At 46.1% G+C, this 21,535-nt stretch overlaps 1 protein-coding gene and 1 long non-coding RNA gene across 2 annotated transcripts in view; one reads left to right on the top strand and one right to left on the bottom strand.

Moving 5' to 3' along the window:
• Nucleotides 1-21,535, bottom strand: part of LOC119161190 (uncharacterized) — a 197,991-nt gene that overhangs the window by 97,837 nt on the left and 78,619 nt on the right. The window lies entirely within an intron of this gene.
• LOC142803210 (uncharacterized) lies at nt 15,345-18,229 on the top strand. The gene is made up of 2 exons (XR_012894009.1): nt 15,345-15,715; nt 17,683-18,229. It is a non-coding gene; the product is annotated as an uncharacterized LOC142803210 (long non-coding RNA).

The following is a 21,535-nucleotide window of genomic DNA, read 5'->3' as shown; positions in this document are numbered from 1 at the left end:
AGCTTTGCACTGTTTCACACGTGCTCTACGCAATAAAATCGGTCGCGCGCATACAGGTGCCGCGCGAGGCTGCAAACGCGTCAGTAAGCAGCAGATGGCGCTGTGGACAGTAGGCAACTCGAATAGACAAATTTAACGGGTCGCGCGGCGCCATCTTTGGGAGGGAAGACAAACAAGGAAATGGGACCTGCATGACCGGATCCCCGCAGAGGAATAGCAGCTGGCGTGCGACGCAAGGCGCAATGAAGCCCTTTTTGCAGTCAATTTAATTTGAAGTCTGTGAGGAGTTGCACGAAAAGAAAAAAAAAAAGATGTTCGCGGTCAGGGTCGCGGTGCATTATGATCCTTCGCACGCTATACACAGCACTCATTTTTGTTGTTCATTAATTCACTTTTTTTAATATCGTAGACTCAATTTATTTTTGGAGGCCTCTATATAGAGTGCTGTTTCTTGAAAAATATAGCATCGATCAACTAAGATCCTTATGGTATCAGGAGGTGTCTGTTCAACGCTATAATTGATAGTTGAATATTACGGTCTCAATTGAACATAAAAAAGAACGAATAAACTCAGTTACCATGAGCTAATCCATATTCATATTTCATTTTGCAAGTGTGCCGGCTACCTAATTTCTTCAGTAATGACTCACAGTACGGAAGAACTAAAGAGTACCTAAACAGATATATGTATTTAATAATATGTGGGATTTAACGCCACGAAACGTGTGGGACCCCGCCGAGGTAACCTTTATTGCTGCTCTTGAACGAATTCAGAATCGCGCTGCTAGATTCGTCTTGGGACGGTACGGAAGGTGGGAGAGCTGCACTGCAAAGGCTGAGCTAGGATGGGAGTGTCTTGCTGACTGCCGCCATAAACAGAGATTGAAGTTCTTTTATTTGATTTACAATAATAAAACTGGAATGAATAGAGACATTTACCTGCACAAACCTCATATCAAAACCTTGATCGTAGTCGTAAAATCTTGGAATACCAAGCTAAACGAACATGTGTGCCCATTCATTTTTTCCTAGAACAATTAAACAGTGAAATAAGCTAATTGAAAAGCAAGTCCATAGTGCGAATGACGATGTATTTTATTCAATGATGTAATCCCATGCTGTAAGCTGAACGAAGATGTACTTATGTGTGAAAATGACTGTATTATGTATGTGAACAAAGGTGTATTTCAGTTATTGATGTATTTTGTGTGGTGGTGGTAGTGGTCAGAAGACGAGAAAAGGCACCTAATTTCGGCAACCCGGTCGGAAGCACGGCGCAGTGCCTGAATACGATGATGTAAGTCATTCATTGATGTAACCCCCCTCCCCCCTCTCCCCCGCTATAACGCTCTCGGGTGCTGCGGGCTGTTTAATGGATAAAGAATAAATAAAGAATGATTATGAGAGACGCCGTAGTGGAGGGCTCCAGAAATTTCGATCACTTGGGGTTTTTAACGTGCACCCAAATCTGAGCACACTAGCCTACAGCATTTCCGCTTCCATCGGAAATGTAGCTGCCACAGCTGGGATTCGATCCCGCAACCGGCGGGTCAGCAGCAGAGTACCTTACACCACCGCGGCCGGGCAAATATACGTATTTAGTACAACGAATATAAGTGATCAAGAACACCACGTAATAAAGTGAATTTAACACCCTCTTCATTTCTGCCATTTAAATGCTAATAATATTATTAACTAGTTAATTCGTCTTTTTTCTTCTTTTAGCTTTGTACCTAAAGCACACGTTCGATCCTCACGCAATGTTTCTTTCATGAGCCGCAAAAGCTGTGTGGTATCTGAAAATTTGTGTGTTGTAGTACCATGTGGAGTTTCTCTACTGATGACTACTATCTTGTGGGTGCAGTTTAAGGCCGCTAGTGGGTGCAGTTTCTGCAGTAATGTAAATTGATTCATACATCATTATATTTTTTGTGTGTTTTATTTTGTTATGCTTTTCTGGGTTCACGGTGTAAACCACTTCCCACCCTTCAAGCGATTTCAAGCAACCAGAACACGCTATCGCCTCACCAGAATTTGCAAAATGGGGGTGGGTGTTTTTCTCACCCATACAGCCTCTTTGTGTGCGTAAGGGTTAGTGCTTTACCGAAACACGCTGTTGGAGGTATGTGGCCTATAATATTCAACACTCTCTAAATGAGCCAGTTACAATTATCAGCTGGTTTTCCTGTCGTGTAGGCCACAGGCACACCCAAGCTACACCAGTGCTCTTCCCGTCCTCGAGCCGCGTTGCAAAACAGGTTTGCATCAATATTTTGCACCCATGACAAAATACTGCCGACTCTCATAAACTGGCAGGTAGAATCAGTACCTCGACTACAAAAAAAAAAAAATCGGCAGATACCACGTACCTTGGGAACCTACGTTTTGTGAAGCATGCGGAGGGAAGGTGATCGTGTTACAATTTTTTTATTGAGTGACACGTCATGTAATGACGCTAAATATATGTACAAACGTAGCACGCAACGATTTATGTTTATGACTTGCAGATGTTTATATAACAAGTTGTTTATGACGCTAAATATATGTGCAAACGTAGCACGCAACGATTTATGTTTATGACTTGCAGATGTTTATATAACAAGTTGCTTTCACTTGCGCAACGTTGTCAACTGGGACATGCGCATCAGCAATACCAGAAGCTGATATGAGGCGCTAATGCTCGCGAGGATGCTGGCTGGCCCTGAACACGACTGCAGCGTAACAAAAAAAAAAAAAAAACGCCATGCCTGCGCGGACCGCGCAGCACAGTGACAGCGAAAGCTAGAAGAGTGGCCTTTCAAAAACTTTTCTAAACACTGTTTAAGTAACTGCCACAAGCACACTGCTGGGTACCCACTACGGCATAAATATACATAATTTTTCTGTAGTAGGCCACCATTGACTATGCTATCCTTCGTTATTCTTTGGAGATGCGTGGTATACGCTGCACATTTTTTTTAAACTTTGTACAATTTTTGATGCAGTGGCTGACGACGATGAACAGATCGCAACTTTTCTAATAGATTGGAGCATTGGACAACCCACTCGTTACGCAATTCGCTTTGTGTGACGCCTGGCTGTTCCTTTGTTGTTCTAAAGCACTCTATTACTCATGTTAACGCGATTCGTTTCCTGCCATCAAGCTTGCCTAATGCCAGTTTAAAAACGAGTTCCAAGCACTGGTGTGGCTCCTTGGTAGCACACTGGGCTAGTACGCAACAGACCCGGTATAAAGTTTTTTTTTTCTTTCTTTCGATACTGGTTGCGGACACCGGCAGCGGCGGACAATCACGGCGCTGCACGTGACCCGTGCTCTGATTTCACAACCGTCTACAAAATTCAGGCCCTGAAGTAGCACCAGGCAATGAAACGAAAGATGCGGAGCCTTTCGCGCGTGTTACTGCATCCAAGCAAGTTGGTCCACCACTTTCCTTCTTTTTCGGCATGTTCTCGTTGTTTCGGACGAACAACACAGCTTAGTTTGAGTGCATGAAAGTCGGAGCACTCAGCAGTAGCCTTTTTTTTCATAACAGTTACTTACGCCAGCCAAAACAAATCACGGCGCGGTTGTGAAAGCAGCCGGAAAGCGTCGTCTGCTCTGCCCACCCGGTGTTTCGCTCTCCCATAATTCCCCAGTGACGATCCACCAGGGGAAGGCGCGGCGCTGCGTTTTCTGGAAAGGTAGAGTTACTAAAGGTAGCATATACAGTAACTCTAGGGAAAGGCGCATTGAGGCAACACGCGGAGTTACGTTCATGATTTCTGTCGACCGGGTAACTAAGCCGTGAAGCTTGCGTAAATGTGAGAGCATAATGCGATGGCATGATCATTCTCCTCAGGAGCATCGCTAGGAATGAGATAGTCATTGTGCAGACAACTCTTTCTAAACACCCTCACATTGTTGGAAGGTTCAAGGCAACTTTTCGAGTATCCAAAAGCCTATCTGCGGCATGTATGATTTAATGAGTCGTTTTTGTCCCTGGAATATAGCTGGGCGAGGTATACAGCTGCTTCGGGTCAGCTGCTACCTCACCCAATCTAAACGCGTCGGTATAGGAAAGAAGCGGCGAAGCGTAGGCGAGTTCATATATCCTAATACTCGGAAAAGCGCAACCGTCTTAATCACTTCAGAACTTGATTCCGCGCACGTGGCGAAACATTGCTCCAGCAGATAGCACTGCACAAAGTGATTCGCTGTGAATATAATGTCAAAACAACACCACCCTTCGTCGTGCTTCCATTCGCTGCAGTGTAAAATTGGGCTTCTCAGAAATTCATTCAGAAGGCAGCACCGCCATTAACTTGTCCTGTGCCTCTGTGCCTTCTCATGTTTCGTTAATGGGACGCGATTTTTTCGGGACTCGGAGCCGGTGCGGGCATCTACTAATATTCCCTTACAATTTCGAAATACTTCAAGTTAAAAAGCAAGCGCTTGGAACATATCACGCCAGGTATACAATTTCCTAAAGAGCGTGCCTTTAATGCGCCTTCTTTGAAGTCGTATTCGCACACCTGAATGCGTTTTTCCCCCTATTTGTGCACCACCAGCAAGCAAAACGCGATGAAAGCACTGTCACACAGAATGATCGTATTTTTTCGTTACTGCTCATTACCTTGGCGTTACCAAATATTGAACACATTTTGGTACGGAGTTTAAAAAAACCTGTTGCATAATATAGTAGAAAAAACATTTGCATGGCTAAGTTTACAATTATTAGTATTCTGTAATTACACACTCGTATGATAAAACTCCGAATAATGCTTTAATGCGTAAACATACTTCGACCGCAGCTTTTAGGGGCGAAGCTGCTTAGGCCGTGGGTCATTCCCTTTTCTGTTATATATGCAGCCACCTCTAGTTTATGACTTGCTCAATAGATGGCGTTGTATGTATATGTCCTTGGGAATAATTTAATTAGATGGCGTTAGTGGTTTTCACAACATAACCACAAAGTGGATGAGGTTGATTGGCGCGAAGCGTCCATCCACCCGTGCGTGTGTCCATCGGTCCGTGCGTCCGGACGGACGCACGGATAGAAGCACAGACGAACAGACAGACGGATGGACAGTCGCACGGGCACACAAACAGACAGACAGACCGACGGGTGGAAGGACTCACGGACGGACGAATGGAAGGAAGCACGGACAGATAGACGGACGGTCGGAAGCACGGACGGATGGACAGACGGATGCTTCGCTCCACTCATTATAATTCCCTTTATGGATATGTTGTGATTTTGTTTATTTGTACACTTCTAGGGTCTTCGCCATATCCTCAAAGTTTCACAACTCTTATATCTGGAAAGTTTCGAACGTAAGCATTTTGTTATATGTTGCGACGAGAACTCCACAAAACATTTCACAAGCTGTCGCATCCACGTCCGCTAAAAAGAAACGTTGTGCTGCTTGCTCGATCTTTCAAACGCTGTTTTATTGACTGAATATCAAGAAATAAAATTTCTCGCGTGTGAAAACACACGCATTCTAATCATCGCGAAAAAAAAAACGGGTTTAGTTTGTATGCGCGAGAGTTGCAGCTGGCATCGCTAAATTAGGCGCTAAGCTTATTTGTTCATTAGCATATATTTCAAGAAAGACGCATGACTCGCACGCAAATTAGGTTCTACGGGACGGACTATTTACGTTTCTTAACTGATCACTGTTGTGTACACAGAATCAACACACGGGCTTTAAATTAAAAAAGTTGATTTTTTCTAACTTATACAATTTGTAAGAGCAAGAAAGTTCTTATTCATAGGGCGTGGTGGAGCCGAAATGATTAACACGAGAATGAATTGGCATTGGCGACTCTACTTGTTTATGTATAAAGAAGGATAATAATTTTTTTTGCGCCCGTCAATTAGTGGAATACGAAAACCAGCTGAGCAATTGCGGCGAGACGAAAATATACATGTAAGCGGCCGCTCCTTCCTTTCTCGTTGCGCTACATCGCCTAAACATGGCGTGCCATCGCCGCACCCAAGTTTGGACGAACGACTATTCCTGAACGAGCGCCAACAAAGCCGTGACTCGCGATCACACAGAACCTCGCATCGATTGAGCACCGCGGCCACTGCACAGGCGCGCTGTCCGGACACCAGCGCGGGACATCTCCGCATGCGAACCTCGCGAAACAACGGCTTGACCGAAACAGACTCCGCTGTCACATACGGTTCACAAACAAAACGAACGTGCAAGAAGGCGAGACGCGCAGAGAATAGAATAACGCGTGCCTCCGGTCGATATTCTTTTTTTTTTGTTTTTTTTTTCAGTTACCACGTTCTTGTCGGACCAGGACGCTCTCTTTATGCGCGATCAATGTGCTAGCGTTTCTTAGCCACCTCAGTCAAAGATGGCGCTGCGGCACTGGACAAAAAGAAAAAAAAAACGCCTACTGCCCACCGGATCTCGCGCGCTTTTGTGTATAGTGCGTGTGTGACTAGCGACGTATAACGCCATGCTGTTCTCGCGGTGTTGTACTTCGGCGTGACCTATACCAGCCACGCCCTTCTTTTGTCCTCGTAAAAAAATTGATTGGCTTCAAGTGCGACAGGTGCGCCAGTTGCAACACTCGACCCCTCACTAATTGAAGTCGGGCCAAGAAGTCGCGCCCCTCGTCTGTTGTTATCACTTTTCGCGCGACTTACATTTCTGCGTTTGAGTGATTACTAATGACAGTGGGAATGTGTGTACGCATAGAAGAAAGACGTCGCGGTGTATTGCAAACTGAAGTAATCATTGTGCTTTCTTCCCAATGAGTTGCGTAGCTACTTGTCTTTTTTTGCTTTTTCTTGTAGTCTAACGACCAGCGAGTGGCCATCTTGTTTCTTTCTCCTCGAAGCGCTTCCGGTCAATCACTTACTTCCGGTTTCGAGAATGTTCCGCAAGTCTGCTAAAAATAGAAGTGATGCAATAATGGTTTTGCATAATTTATTAGTTATATTGAACTGCAGCATAATAAAACGCTGCTTGAAACGTGGCCCCAGAGGTCACTTCGGTAGCGTGATGAAGCAGCACTTTAATAAAAAGAAAATACAATAACACACGAACACCGACGTGCGAATGCCACTACGAGGCTCCCGAGTCCAAAAGCGTGGCCTCGAAATTGGTGCACACCACCAGGTACCAGCGCCAAATCTTGGAGGCCACGGTCAAACATTATCACCGCCCCCAATTTCCAAACAGATCTCCCTTCTGTTCTCTCATTGTATACGCTCGACAAATGTAGTAGCAGTAGTGCCATTAGAATAACCGTTCACAAACTCTGGCCGTTTCACGGATACCTGCACCAGGATACTGCTTGTCTGCACCTATTGTGGATCCGGACCTTTTAGGAAAGCACGTTCAATACCGAGACACAGGTAAACATTTCTGCCTTGCATGGGTCATAATGGCGTAATGCAATACTCGTAAGCTTATCCACTCTAGTGGCGCGCCTGTCAACGTCCTTACACAGGTCTTAATGTACAGTTTTGCACGAAAGTTTTCGTGGACAGATTGTGTGAGCCACAATTAAGTAGCGAGAGGCGCACGAATACGCTGCTATACGGAAAAGCTCTTTTCTGCGGGCCGTGACTCACCAGCGCATGCAGTGCCTAATGACAGGCTCACACCATTAGGGACAAGCAAAACTTTCGCTGTTAAGCACTAAGTGCTTTTGTAGACACCAGCTGCTGCTTTTATACTGTCAGCTGAAGTAAACAACGACGAAAGACAGCCAGACTTCGTGTGTACAAAATCTGTGGAATCATAAAATTCTTGGTGCACCTCAAGAAGCCAGCCACTCTGGTGGTAGAAATAAAAAAAAGAAAATAGTCATTTTAAAAGTTATGTTACTTCTTTGCTCGGCTACCACTTCACACCTCAAAACGAGGTGGTTGGACGGCTGTTATTGGCACTTGTTGCCAGCTGCTGCTCCACCCAAACGGTGCCAACAGTGCAATCGGTCAGCCTATAGTTTTATTCCGGCGTTCACTCTTGAGAGAGAAAACATTGGTCGGTGGAAGAACTAGCTAAAAGTAATTTTGAACATATTTTGATCGGCATCCGTCTTACGTAGGAATGGATAATGGAAATGGAAGTGAAAAAGGATGGAAAATTAACTAGAGGGGACTCTGGCGCTGCACTCGTTCAGCGACTATAGGAATGATGGGTAGTACACGCATTTGCCTAGTCTTCATTCTTGCGGCTGGCGAGTTGCACTTGTGGCTTCGTTTATTGCATGCTGTGTTTCCGTTCTGTTTCAGTTGTGTTTCGAAGGAACCTTTTCAACTTCGTGACCCGATTCGAAGCATAAAGCCTGAATGATTAAGATGTTGAAGCGCAACCGCTGAACAGTCGTTAATTTTTGTTTCGTGAGAAAACAGCTCCCAGCCACACGAACACACACGGGGCCAGAAGTACGAAAATCAGACAAATTCGTGCACTGCCCATCATTCCCGTGCTCGCTGAAGCGCCGTGCGTTGCAGCTCCCGTATACACACAAGCACCAGAGTTCCCTCTAGCGTATATTTAGGAAACTCTACGCTTGAAGAAATACACCATCGTGACATCTGTTGACATGAAATTCAATCACGGATTGCGCGAAGCTCATGCACAGAATTGGCCTATTCTAGCCCACCGAACTATTCGTCTAAAGCGTTGGTAGTGGACCGATTGTGAACTGTCACCATTTAATGAATTTCCTCCATCAACATCGATAGTACTACCGCAATAAGTGCTCACAAACTGACACAAGACCGATGGGCCATTCCGACCATCTCTATTGCCCGATGGACCCGAACCTTGCCGACCCTATAGATTCCAACCGACGCAACGAGATCGGACCCGACATAACCTGACGTTCCTCGACCTCTCTTTCGGTCTAATTCTCAACATTCTCAGTGCAATCACCCAGCACTGTAGTTTACAAAAAAAAACAAAAAAAGGCTCGTGATGCTACGGACGCAAGCAATATCTATCGTTCTAGAATGTATACGTCACCCCAACGAGCCCCTGCGCTTCGTGCGCAGCCACGCCAATGCGCGTGATATCCAAGATGAGATGTTTATGACAGGACATGCACCTAAAAGAACGCTGGTAAATGCCAATTCATTAGTAGCGAATCCATAGAAATCGCTAGTCGCGTGGCATAAACGCGCCGGCGAGTACGTAGAATGCGACGCAACGCACCCAAACAGCGAACGAGACTTCTATATATAACGAATAGCAGATGGCGTGAGTGTCACTGTCTGGCGGAGCAAGCGATCCTATTTTCGGAAGCTTCGACATTACGAAGCGAACAGGGGGAAACCGACATTAACTCCAACAGCACCGGCAGCTGTTATGGGTCTTCTATGCGCAGTTGAAGTTATTGAACCACGAGATTCGCCGTGGTTCCCACGCATGTGGGGAGGGGGGGGGGGTGGCTCTGCAGGTGCGCTCCCAGACTACATCACTTATTGTTTTTTTGCTTTTTCCAGATATCCAAAGTCCGTCTTTTTTTTTTAGGCAACGGAAACTTCTAAAGCTTCCTGGTGCAAAAATGATAATGTAGAATTGCGAAATCGATCACGATCGATGATTCAGGCCGTTTGCTTCTACAAGTTATTAACGTGACCAGTTTATTTTTCTTTTTGCTAAGACATTCGACCCGTCGCTTGCATTCATAATTAGGAACGAGGCAGAAATAGAAATGGTATAAGATATGAAAAGAGGCATTCATTCCCTGGCAAAGAGGCGTTTTTATTTATTTCACTCTATCACACTATTCCCGCCTAGACTGAAAAAAAAAAGTAATTTAACGAAAGGTTGCTAACATGAGTTCTGGAGATTCGTGCATTTTAAGCAAAAATTACTGCTTGAAATCAACATGCTCCGTGAACATGCAGCGATTTTTTGCTACTGTCATAATAAGGAGTGCTTTGAGGAACGAAACAGTGCGTGCAGGTCTGCGTATCAATCCTACAGAACACTACCACGATCACCAACAACAAAAGAAGCATCAACCACATGACTCAGTTAAAGATTTCTAGTAATCCCGTGTATCCGAACGTGATAGTCCCATGTCTTGAAAAACGCCATCTCAGTTCGAGTCGCTTGTGACTTTTTGCGTGCAATCGATTCCGGAAACGCGAGATTTCTGGGATGATTGCAAAAGCATTCCTGAAACGGTGGGCGACGTTTGCTCGGCTTAAAAAAAAACAATAAACATCGACACCGTAACGTGAGAACTTACGTGGGCCTTTTTGTAGCCCCGAAGCCAACCGAACTGTAGCGCACCGAAGCGTGCCGATTTGTAGCACCAAAGCGCACCGACCTTTTAACATGGATCCATCTAATTTTCAACATCTCTCCAGTTCGAGAATTTGAACTATCATCTGGCGTTCGATCATGTCAGCCTAACCAGCATTCCTAAAGCTGGCATACGAGTCCACAAACACGAACATAGCAGCGGCGCTTATGCAGGAAAGACGGAGAAGCAGCCAGGCGCCCCATCACCGATGCCACCGTGACGGCTTGCCGACGGCGTCGCTATATATGCTTACGAGGAGTACGGCTAAACGACAACCGTCGATCTGAACACGCGACTCGTAAAGAATTTTCGTCGTCGTTGTTTTATAGTCACAAATGAACAATAGGTAGGTGTCCACTGTTCATGGTGTATTTCGGAGTGACGCAGATATGTTTATACTTACAGAGACGAGACCGTTCGCAGGCACGGTTCTTTCATAGTCGCTCGCTGCGCACCGTCGGCCGCACGATTAGTTGTATCCGCGATCGCCTTCACGTTTGATGTTTCACAACAATTGTCGCATGGAGAAAAATACATACTTTTATCCGAGCTTTAATGCAGGAGACATTATCTTCTGTGAAATAAGTAGTATGTGACGTTTCCTTCGCGTGTGCCGGCAATGCACTCTCCCCGGCAGCGCGCTGGATACCGATGTCGTGCGAGGCCTACTTTTTCTATATATCTCTTTGAAGTTGCGGCCGGTGATTTAGCAGATTCATGACCGCTGACGAACAGCTTACTTTTATTAGCGCTGTCAGTGTTCTTCGTAGTCCTAACTAATTCAGCACACTGAAGCGAGTTATCGGCATTCCCCGTGCTCGGACACTTCCACTTGTTTTCGGGCCGCCCGTGCCGGCATGGTGGAAACGCGAGGATGCTTGCTGTGTACATTCACTGCGTGTTGAACTTGCCTCTCATAACAGCTTCCATTCGTTTTGTAGTGCTTTACTTTCGCAGTGGCATATAGCCGATATAACTCGTTTTCGTGATAGCCAACCCGGCCGAGCATTGCAGTGCAGCATCGATAGAAGGCGATGGCGGCGCAGTTACCCTCCTCGTTGGTCCCTTCATTGCCGGGCGTTTGCGCACGACCCGAACTGTCACGCATTTAATCCCTGTTGTACGAACCGTTCAACTGTTGGTTTAACGACTGCAGTTTGTCCAACTTTGCCGAATTTCAGCTAGGAGTGTAAAATATCACGAGACAGGATGCAGAAAAACGATAGCGATATGGATAGCTCAATCTCGTTATTATGCATACGAACCTCTACCAAGAGTATGAAGTCCCCACGTGATTACAGAAATACGTAAACTGCAGCTCAATCAGATGGCAGTAACGAGCGAATTACCTATTCGTTAAAAACTAAAAATAAGTTTTAAGAAGAAACTCACGGCTCCCGGATGACGAAAAGCCACTGCCACTCCACTCTCACAATACCCAAGTCCCCAAAGGCACTCGTTTTTTTTTTTTTTTTCGTAAAGAGCCCCCGTACGGCCACACAAAGCAGATAGGTGCGACGATAGTTCACCTACGCCTGGAGGGGACATCTGATTAAACACGTTTGATTGATCAGCGCCTGCCTCAGTCGTTCTTTCCTTTCCAGACGCGGAAAAGGAGTTATGCGAAGAATTATGATCAACTTCGCATGTTGGGTCAGTGCAAGTATACGCGTCGCGGGAAGCTCTTTAGCGAGAGGAAACCAATGTTACTACGCAGACTCGAAGCTGGGTGATGAGTGATGGACATTCGAGCATGAGCCATAACTTTCCCCTTTGTCTTGTCTAAACCTGCACCTCGGCTTGCTCACATGCAGAAAGGCAAATTTGCACAAATGCGCACTCACTGAGCGTGATCAATCTCGGAGCCTCCAGACACAAGGACCACTTTGATCTTTTTTTTTTTGCGCCCTCCTCTCCCACGCGTTATTTGTAGCAAGCGAGCTGATAGATCATTGTTCATCTGTCCGTCGATCTTCCAAGCTATACAGCTGCGAGAAAGTTAGGTGTGCTATCGAAGTAAGCCGTTCATCACGGCTTCATCACGGACAGCGTCACCTTTCATAACACAATCTTTGGTCACACAACTTCCTTACACAGCGACAGAATGAGCATTGTAAGGAGGTGGGAATCGGGTACCAGGATTGTGTGATCGTTATGGCCAATCAAGGCTCTTTCACTGAAGCGAAAGCCCGCTTTATGTGTACAGTTAAACTTAGCATTACTCCTGCAGCATTGTGTATCAACAGATTCCGCGCCGGTGCGACTGCACTTCGTCTTAATTTAACTTATGCCGTAGGGCATACTGGCACCAACAAAAAAAGTAAATACCAATGGGACACAGATACCCGCAGTTCATTTTAGTTAGCACTCACGCTGCGAATTTTTGTTGTTCAACAACACGCAGTAGGAATCTCTCACCAGCACTACATTAGAGGTCAAGATCTAATGTCTGTGTATATTGATTGATTGATGTGTGGGGTTTAACGTCTCGAAACCACCATGATTATGAGAGATGCCGTAGTGGAGGGCTAGGGTTCTTTAACATGCACTAACGTGCCCCCAAATCTGAGCACACGGGCCTACAACATTTCCGCCTCCATCGGAAATACAGCCACCGCAGCCGGGATTGGATCCCGCGACCTGCGGGTCAGCAGCCGAGTACCTTAGCCATTAGAGCACCGCGGCGGGGCGTCTATGTATATGGGGTAGTCAGAGAACAGTTGTGCAGTGCGAGCAGTCGTAAACTTTTCCTATAGGTAAAAAAAAAAGCTATGACGGTTATGTCTTCTTGTATCTACTGAAGACGTGGTGCAATGACCTCATCACGGGACGGCCCTATGCTCTCCCATATTAGAGTACCATTTTTTTTAAGTACACCACAAGGCCTCATGAAAAGTGAGGCCCACGGGAAGGCTTTTTGCTCTCCCATAGTGGAGTAGCAAGTACTTTAAGTAGCTAACAACCTTTTCTATACACTAACTCACTCGCAGACGCTGCTTGCGTCGGTGTTGCGTGGCGTGAAAGGAGGGAGCTTAGAAGAGGAGAGGGAAAAAGAGGGGGCCCATATGGGCAGTGAAGAGGTGAACGCCGTAGGACTGATGGACAAGGGACACAGCCTCCAGCATAAGACGCTTCGCATGTAAAATAGGGCACGCATAAGCCATCCATGATGGAATACCGACTCAGCCAAAGTTCCGTTCTTACGTGCATAGCACTCAACCAAATGAAAAGACCAGACATTTAGGTCATGAGAAGCGTAGAGAATGCTAAACATCGCAGTTACCTGTAGTGTACTTGCCCCGCCGCGGTGGTCTAGTGGCTGAGGTACTCGGCTGCTGACCCGAAGGGCGCGGGTTCGAATCCCGGCTGCATTTCCGATGGAGGCGGAAATGTTGTAGGCCCATGTGCTCAGATTTGGGTGCACGTTAAAGAACTCCAGGTGGTCTAAATTTCCGGAGCCCTCCACTACGGCGTCTCTCATAATCATATAGTGGTTTTGGGACGTTAAACCCCACATATCAATCAATTACATGTAGTGTACTGAATGCGACGTAAATTGAAATAAATTGTAGACAAAAAAATTTGCCCCGTATCTGCACGTTGATCAGCAGATGTCGTCAGCAGACAGTCTTGCATGTGGAGAGAGTGAACAGAAAATTTATTTGATGCTCTGTGCAAAAAAATCGGCGAATGGTATTCTAGAGGCGCTGCGTTAGAGTGCTCCGAGCGTGCAGCGGAGGTGAACAAGCGCATCAAGCACGTGACCCGTGAAACATGAGCGCCATCTGGCAGTTTTCTCGGAAAACGAAGCACGTGGCTCTGAGACAGGTGTGCGCACCCGTCTCAGAGGTGATAAGGTGTAGAACGCAAGACGACGGGTAGGCGCCACCACCGTCTCGTCTTAGCAAAGCGTTGAAAACACTCACCTTTTTGAGCAAGCGTCGCCTGGTCAGCGCAGCGTAATAAGCGCTACGGTCCTTAAAATATCTTAAGTATGCCTTTTCTAGTAAAAGGCGCTCATACAGAATGTATACGTGTAGTTATGGTGTCCCAGGCATGCGCAATCATAGATTTTTTTTTTTTACAATTGCACAAGTATGAACGCTAAACCTTGAGTAACATTGGTGGGCGCTGCGGATTGGGTCGGCCGTTTCAAGAACTCAGTGCCGTTAAGAGTGTCACAAACAGACAAATGTACAGACAGACAGACCAAAATTTTTGCGTCGAAGGTCTTCAAGACAGACTATCGTCTCTAAAATTACCCTTTCTGTCAGGGACATCTGCACCCACAACCTTCGATTACGCGTCCCATGCGCTGCCAGTGCACGGAGTACGAAGGAAGACGCTTCCCTGCATACTTAGTTCGCTCGTTCTGTGCGTTAATCCTTTGTAATTGTTAGTCAGCGCCGCTCGTATACAGCCTAGATGCGAGTATTGAACACTCTTTTTGCCAGAGAGCGTCATATGGCTCTTGCTGTTTGCACAAACTGGAAGCTGACCAATGAACCCTCGCATGCCAACCAAAGGTGTTACGTCTGTCGGGGTGAGGCTATTCCCTTGAATAGAGAGATGAAACCTAGGTATTTTCGGGTGCTGTCATTAGGTACATTTCGGCAGAACAATAGCTATAAGTGGATACATGCCCCTTTACCCTCCACGCCATTCGAGCGATACCGACACAGCCACAGTGCCTACGTATAATTCTCTTCCATCTTTATCTCACATATTAACAGAGCCGATTCAACATGTCATCACCAACGAGTGGCGACAACAGCGATGTTCATTTCGTTCTAGGTAAAGCGAATCACAGAAGCAGCAGCAGAAAGAAGTGGTGTAAGTGGTACGCCCTGCAACAATGTTATCTGTCCTCAACGATGTTTGTCTAGTTAAGGGGGTGCGATAGAGGTGCGTTTTGACTCACCCCCCAAAACTCATAAAGACCACAAAGCAATCAGTGCGTATCTGAGAAGTCACGCACGTGACATTTTGAGCTAACAAGTGATACGAGAAAGTTGTTTCCTCTCTGCCTGTCAACATTTTCTCTAATCAGCACAGGCCGATCGTGCGCAAACGGGGAAGCTATCATTAGTTATCTCGGTCAGGTAAACAGAGCATGTCTGGGGAAACCATGCTCCTAACAAAGCGAACGATAAGATATATTTGCGAAACGGGAGACCTGAGGAAATCAATATCCACCCTGGCCGTGCTTCGCGAGATAGTATCCGATAGAGCAGTGCATGTAGCAGCGGCAAAGCGCGGCATTCTCGGCGCTGCCCGCACGCCTACAACTTTCCCGGCCGCTTAGTACAGAACATGACGATACGTCGACCACTGGGAGCCACCGCGGCGATGGAAGTGTGCGTAAACTAACTTCCTCGGCGTAGTGTCACGCGTCATGTGTGCCTCTTGTGTTCATGTTGTGCAGGCAGCGGTCCGATCCAGGCAAGTGTCGTTCTTCGTCAACGTTACTAGAACCAAACTGTAGATCAAAGTCGGTTCTGGTACAAATATATCCATAATGAAGTAGACCTAGCGACAGCACGCAGATAGTGACTGCTTGCAGCATGAACAAGCTATTGAATAGGCCACACTTTTCTGTGCGTGGTAACTGCTTAAGAGAACGGCTGTCGACGTTCGCTGTATCTATTGAGAGTCATTATTATGAACGTTTTCGTCCGTAAGATTCGTTCGTCGCTAGATCGACTCTAAACATCACAGAGTACACCAATAGGGCATGCGTGCCTCGTAAGTGTGTTCCATGTATGAAAAGGTCGTCCTGAATGCCTAAATTTTTCAAACAGGAAAGCAATATGGGCCAAACTTCTATACGGAGAACCTCGCTACCGCAAAGAAACTCGAAAGATGCGCATAAAAAGCACATAAGCTTCGACAAAACGTGATGTATGGGCTGCACCAAAGTAGCTGACCTCCCACATTACTTCCTAATGAAATACAGCCATCAGTATTTCAACCATGCACTTCAACTCACGAAATCTATATGCCACCCTATTTATAAGTCAATTTTTCTACAATCGCATTACAAAGTGCCGTAACAAGCTTCTAACGCAGTACTGAACAATAAGGAGGACGCTTTGAATTGCGAAGTGTCCACATATCATCTCCTCTTCTTGGAAGCTTCTACAATGCTTTTATACGCTGCTACTCTGTGCGGTTGATGCATCTGTAGGTTAGAGGCAAAATAACAAGTTGGCCCCGCTCTTTCCGCTCAAGCATCGGCAAGTTCTTGCTCCTGCTTGAGTGCCTCGAAATTGTTGCCAGGAGCTGCGGAACGGAGCACAGACAATTCAATTAGGCTTGCACAAATAAAGCGGGGAAGCAGAACTTGTCATTCGCCATTTGGTGCACCGCTAACCGCATTCGGTAGTCGTCCAAAGTGTTCTAGGGAGCCTAGCTACAAATACATGAAACAATTTTCGACATATCATGTCCGTCAATGTACAAACCAAACTGTATGGCCATCAACGATTGTTGTTGTTTGTGGGGTTTAACGTCCCAAAACCACCATATGGTTATGAGAGACGCCGTAGTGGAGGGCTCCGGAAATTTCGACCACCTGGGGTTCTTTAACGTGCACCCAAATCTGAGCACACGGGCCTCGACATTTCCGCCTCCATCGGAAATGCAGCCGCCGCAGCCGGGATTTGAACCCGCGACCTGCGGGTCAGCAGCCGAGTATCTTAGCCACTAGACCACCGCGGCGGGGCAACCGTCAACGATTCTTTAGCCTCCATACACGTTAACCTCCATACACATTAACCCAAAGTGGTGCCTTCATTTTGGCTTTTGATTCAAGTCACTCCAGCAAACACGGAGCGGAATGTACACGTATACGGTTGCTCTTATCAAATTGAAAAAAACAAAAAACATCTGTAATATTTGAACGGCTAGCACTACATAAATAAGCAAGCGCGCTCGGAAACATGGCGCTGCGTTTTCTAGTACTTCTATAAGCGATTGTGCTATTCCAGCCTCAAACACAAACACTGGCCTGGCTATAATCAACATGTTTCCTTGATAATCATAAAGCTGCGAGTAATGGTCGCATGTTACCCTTGCGTAGCTGGTCTAGCGAGCCGTCACCTGGTGTCATTTGCTCATCTCCGGCGTTGCCAACTGTATTTGTAGCCTTTGCTTCTCGCAAGCCAGTCATGCAACCTAGGGCTTGAGATACCTTCAAGAGGCATCTTAGTTTCGTTGAGATACCTTCAACGAAACTATTTCAGGCATCTTTGTGAAGTACATTCTCGATAAGGCAAAGAAACGGAGCCAGCGGTCGTTTTCTGAATGCGTATCCCTTGTTCCATTTTGTATGGAAACACGTAACTCTGCATTTAAATAGAATATTTTACGAACATTGCGGTATTTTAATACATCTTCCCTCTTTGCAGGTTGTGTCGTCACCGCCTATAAGGGCCACAAGACGTTAATAGCCCACGTCATGACCTACGAGTACTTCCGCGACGCGTCATTTGCTAATTGAACATAACATGCGCCTGGCACGAAAAATGACATGCAGTGTAAACATAAAAACACCTCCCTTACACAAAACTACAATCTTGATTCACAGGTAAGAACAAAAAAACACATTGCTTCAATTTCACTCGAATAATTAGGCTAGATACATCAGAACTGACCATATGGTCGTATCGCATTGGCGACACAAAGTGGAAAAACATGATCGACTTCAATCTTGTTTGTTTTAAATCAATAGGTATTATTAAACCTAGACTACACAAGTCTACTTGCATTGCAATTTCTATCAGTAAACACGCATTTTTAAACGTACTCTGCATGAATCTATTTACATTGGAATTTCTAACACCGAGTTAACACTATACGCAGTGAACACGCGTGTGTTAACTTGGAAGAAATAGATGTTCATATTTCAACATGTGGTCCTTATGTCACAATAAACGGAAGCTTTATTTTCAGCGATTTTTCCTTTACGCTTTTTTGCTCGGACACTTTCGTTTACTTGGGACTCCTCTGAACACCGAAGTTATGCTTTTCTATCGAAGTAAGCCGGTGAAACTGCAGGGCATTTATAAAGCTCTGGCGTTTAGTTTCAGTCGAAGAAACAAAAATGCACTGTTTCAGCCGAGCAGCGGTATCTTACACGGGCGTGAAAAAAGTAATCTCCATGCGACAACAGCGAGTATATACATGACGTGTAAAAGCAGATGTGACGTAACTGTCTACAGCTTGTCAGTAACTACTGAAAGTGAAACCGAAGCGACGTTGTAAGACTTTGCCTTCCAACAGGTTGCACGGATTGAAATGCCAGCAGCCCCGCCACGGTGGTCTAGCGGCTAAGGTACTCGGCTGCTGACCCGCAGGTTGTGGGATTGAATCCCGGCTGTGGCGGCTGCATTTCCGATGGAGGCGGAAATTTTGTAGGCCCGCGTGCTCAGATTTGGGTGCACGTTAAAGAAACCCAAGTGGTCGAAATTTCCGGAGCCCTCCACTATATACGGCGTCTTTCATAATCATATGTTGGTTTTGGCGCGTTAAACCCCACAAATCAATCAATGTAAATTCCAGCAGTGGTCAACTCCGGTGCCAGCGTAGTGTATACAAAGGCGACACTGCTGCGGTGCAATCAACACTGACGCTTTGAGGGCTCTATTGATTCGCGTGAGAAGACTTAACAAACGAAAACGGAGGTACTCAAAGCATCAAAGCTTCGTGCAATAAGGACCGACAGTCAGGCAGTTCTTTGAAGCCGTTCATGAATTGCGGTTATGAAGGCGAGATCACTACATTCCTCTTGAAAATAAAAAGAAAAAAATGACTGTCACCGGCGTTTCACGGCATCGGGATCAACACGAGTGATGAAGAAAATCATCACCACGTTATGATACCATTATCACATGACAGGTCAATACATTTTGTGACGCTACATGATGACGTCATCATGTGGCGTCCCCGCTTGGCCGAAAATGGTCCAATCACAGAGGAAGTGCGAGACCAGGTGAGGTGCAGAGAGAGAGAGAGATAAATAGAGAGGAAAGTCCGGGAGATTAACCAAGCTTGGCTCGGTTGGCTACCCTACACTTGGGGTGGGGGAAAAGGAGAATAATAGAACGGAAAGAGACAGAAAAGAAGAGGAGTAAGAAAGAGAAGCATAAATAGTCAGCTCAGAATGCCTGCAATGCATCCGATCTTGGATCTGCAGTGCTAAGCCGCGTGAGTTACATAAAGTTTTCGGAGGGTGTCGTGAGAGTGTTAATACACAGGAAGAGAAGAAAAAGAAGAACGTGGCTTTCGCCTTAGATTTTGCTGAGTCGAATACATACAGGACAGTTTTTTTTCTTCTTATATTTGGTGGTGAGGGCCAGCGACAAGCAAGTAACCACGTGTGCGACGTACACGCAAGTCGAACCACACAGAACTCAGTCATGCCATTCATTCACTTTCGCCGATTGACACACGCACCTACACGTACGACGTGACCGAAAGCGACAGTCAAACGTACCAGTCGAGAGCAGGCACGTAAGGAAGGGAGAGCCCAGGGACCCAGCCCCCAAAATTCGTCCAGTCCGCCATAGTTCCGGATAACATCAAAAGACTTTCTTTCGAACGATTAAACCACGCCCCCTCTCCGGAAAAAAAATTAAAAATTCCTGGCTACATGTCTGGTACAGATTGCCTAGAGAGGCATCGTAATAATGATGATATGAGGGGTATAACGTCCCAAAACCACCATATGATTATAAGAGACGCCGTAGTGGAGGACTCCGGAAGTTTCTACCACCTGGGGTTCTTTAACGTGCACCCAAATCTGAGCACACGGGCCTACAACATTTCCGCCTCTATCGGAAATGCAACCGCAGCAGCCGGGATTTGATCCCGCTAACTGCGGGTCAACAGCCGAGTACCTTAGCCACTAGACCACAACGGCGGGGCGAGAGGCGTCGCAGTAGAGGTGGGTACGTAGTCCTCGAACTTCAGACATCTCTGCAAGAGGAACGTACATTTACACGCGTCCTGGCGCTATCGACAGTATCCGATACGTGCGTCATCACTCTGGCCTGAATCTTTCGATAAAATTCAACGGCGGAGGATAAGCGAAACGGCGAACGCGGCAGGCAAATTGCCTGCGCATGCATTTTCTTTACGGCCTCTCGTCATCTGCGTTGGGCTTTGGAGAAAGAGACGATTCGAACGCGCGAAGCACTGCGCGTCCATCGTGCAAGTGGCCAGCAAACAGTCGACGACAGCTTTTATATCGCGCGACAGCTAAAGATCAATGCGTAAAGCCGGTCGAGCGAAGTGCTGTTAGATAAGGGCTCTTGATGTGTCAGTTACAAAACAGAAAAAAAAGGACGTTGAAAAAATGCTGCTCGCACCAGAACTCGCAGAAATCATTCGGGCGCTTTCCAATAGCATCTCCGATGGGTGTGGCTGTGTATATATCGTGCATTTTGAAGTTTACTTACCCATGGGCTTATATCTGAAACCAAATGCATTTTCTTTTTTTCTAGGGGCGAAGCTGCTCGAAGTTGCCCCGCCGCGGTGGTTTAGTGGCTAAGGTACTCGGCTGCTGACTCGCAGGTCACGGGTTCGAATTCCGGCTGCAGCGGCTGCATTTCCAATGGAAGCGGTAATGTTGTAGGCCCGTGTGCTCAGATTTGGGTGCACGTTAAAGAAACCCAAGTGGTCGAAATTTTCAAAGCCCTCCCCTACGGCGTCTCTCATAATCATATGGTGGTTTTGGGACGTTAAACCCCACAAATCAGTCAATCAATCAATGCACAGACCTCGCGTTTGCCAACCTTAAGTTAGATCCAACGGCACAAAGGAGTAATAATCAAAGCGAAACTAAATTTACAACCTAACAAAACATAATACTTATGACCGATAAACATTGTATGTAACTGTACACCACTTTGTCACTCATTTTATTGCGTGAGTGAACAATGGTAGCCCCAAACAATCTCACTGCTTCACCCAATGATCGTCATTCACTTCGTGAATTTGTCATGATTTCTTCTCTCTCTCTCTCTCTCTCTCTTAATTAAGCGGTGTTGTATGGGATGTTCCTGCTACGAGCCCTTTATCTGGGGTGGTGTTTTGGAGCGACAGATTTGAATACATATTACAACTTCATACTCTTGTGTAATAAAAATAGATTTAGGTTGCCCTCACCCGCAGCCTCCTATTCAGAATATAGGGCAGAAGAGTGTGTCAACGGCACAGGAGCCGCTAGTATATACTCCACTTGTCGTGTACGAATGAACA

This window comes from Rhipicephalus microplus, chromosome 3, assembly GCF_043290135.1.
Source record: "Rhipicephalus microplus isolate Deutch F79 chromosome 3, USDA_Rmic, whole genome shotgun sequence".
NCBI lineage: Eukaryota > Metazoa > Arthropoda > Arachnida > Ixodida > Ixodidae > Rhipicephalus > Rhipicephalus microplus.
This window is presented reverse-complemented; position numbering and strand designations above follow the sequence as displayed.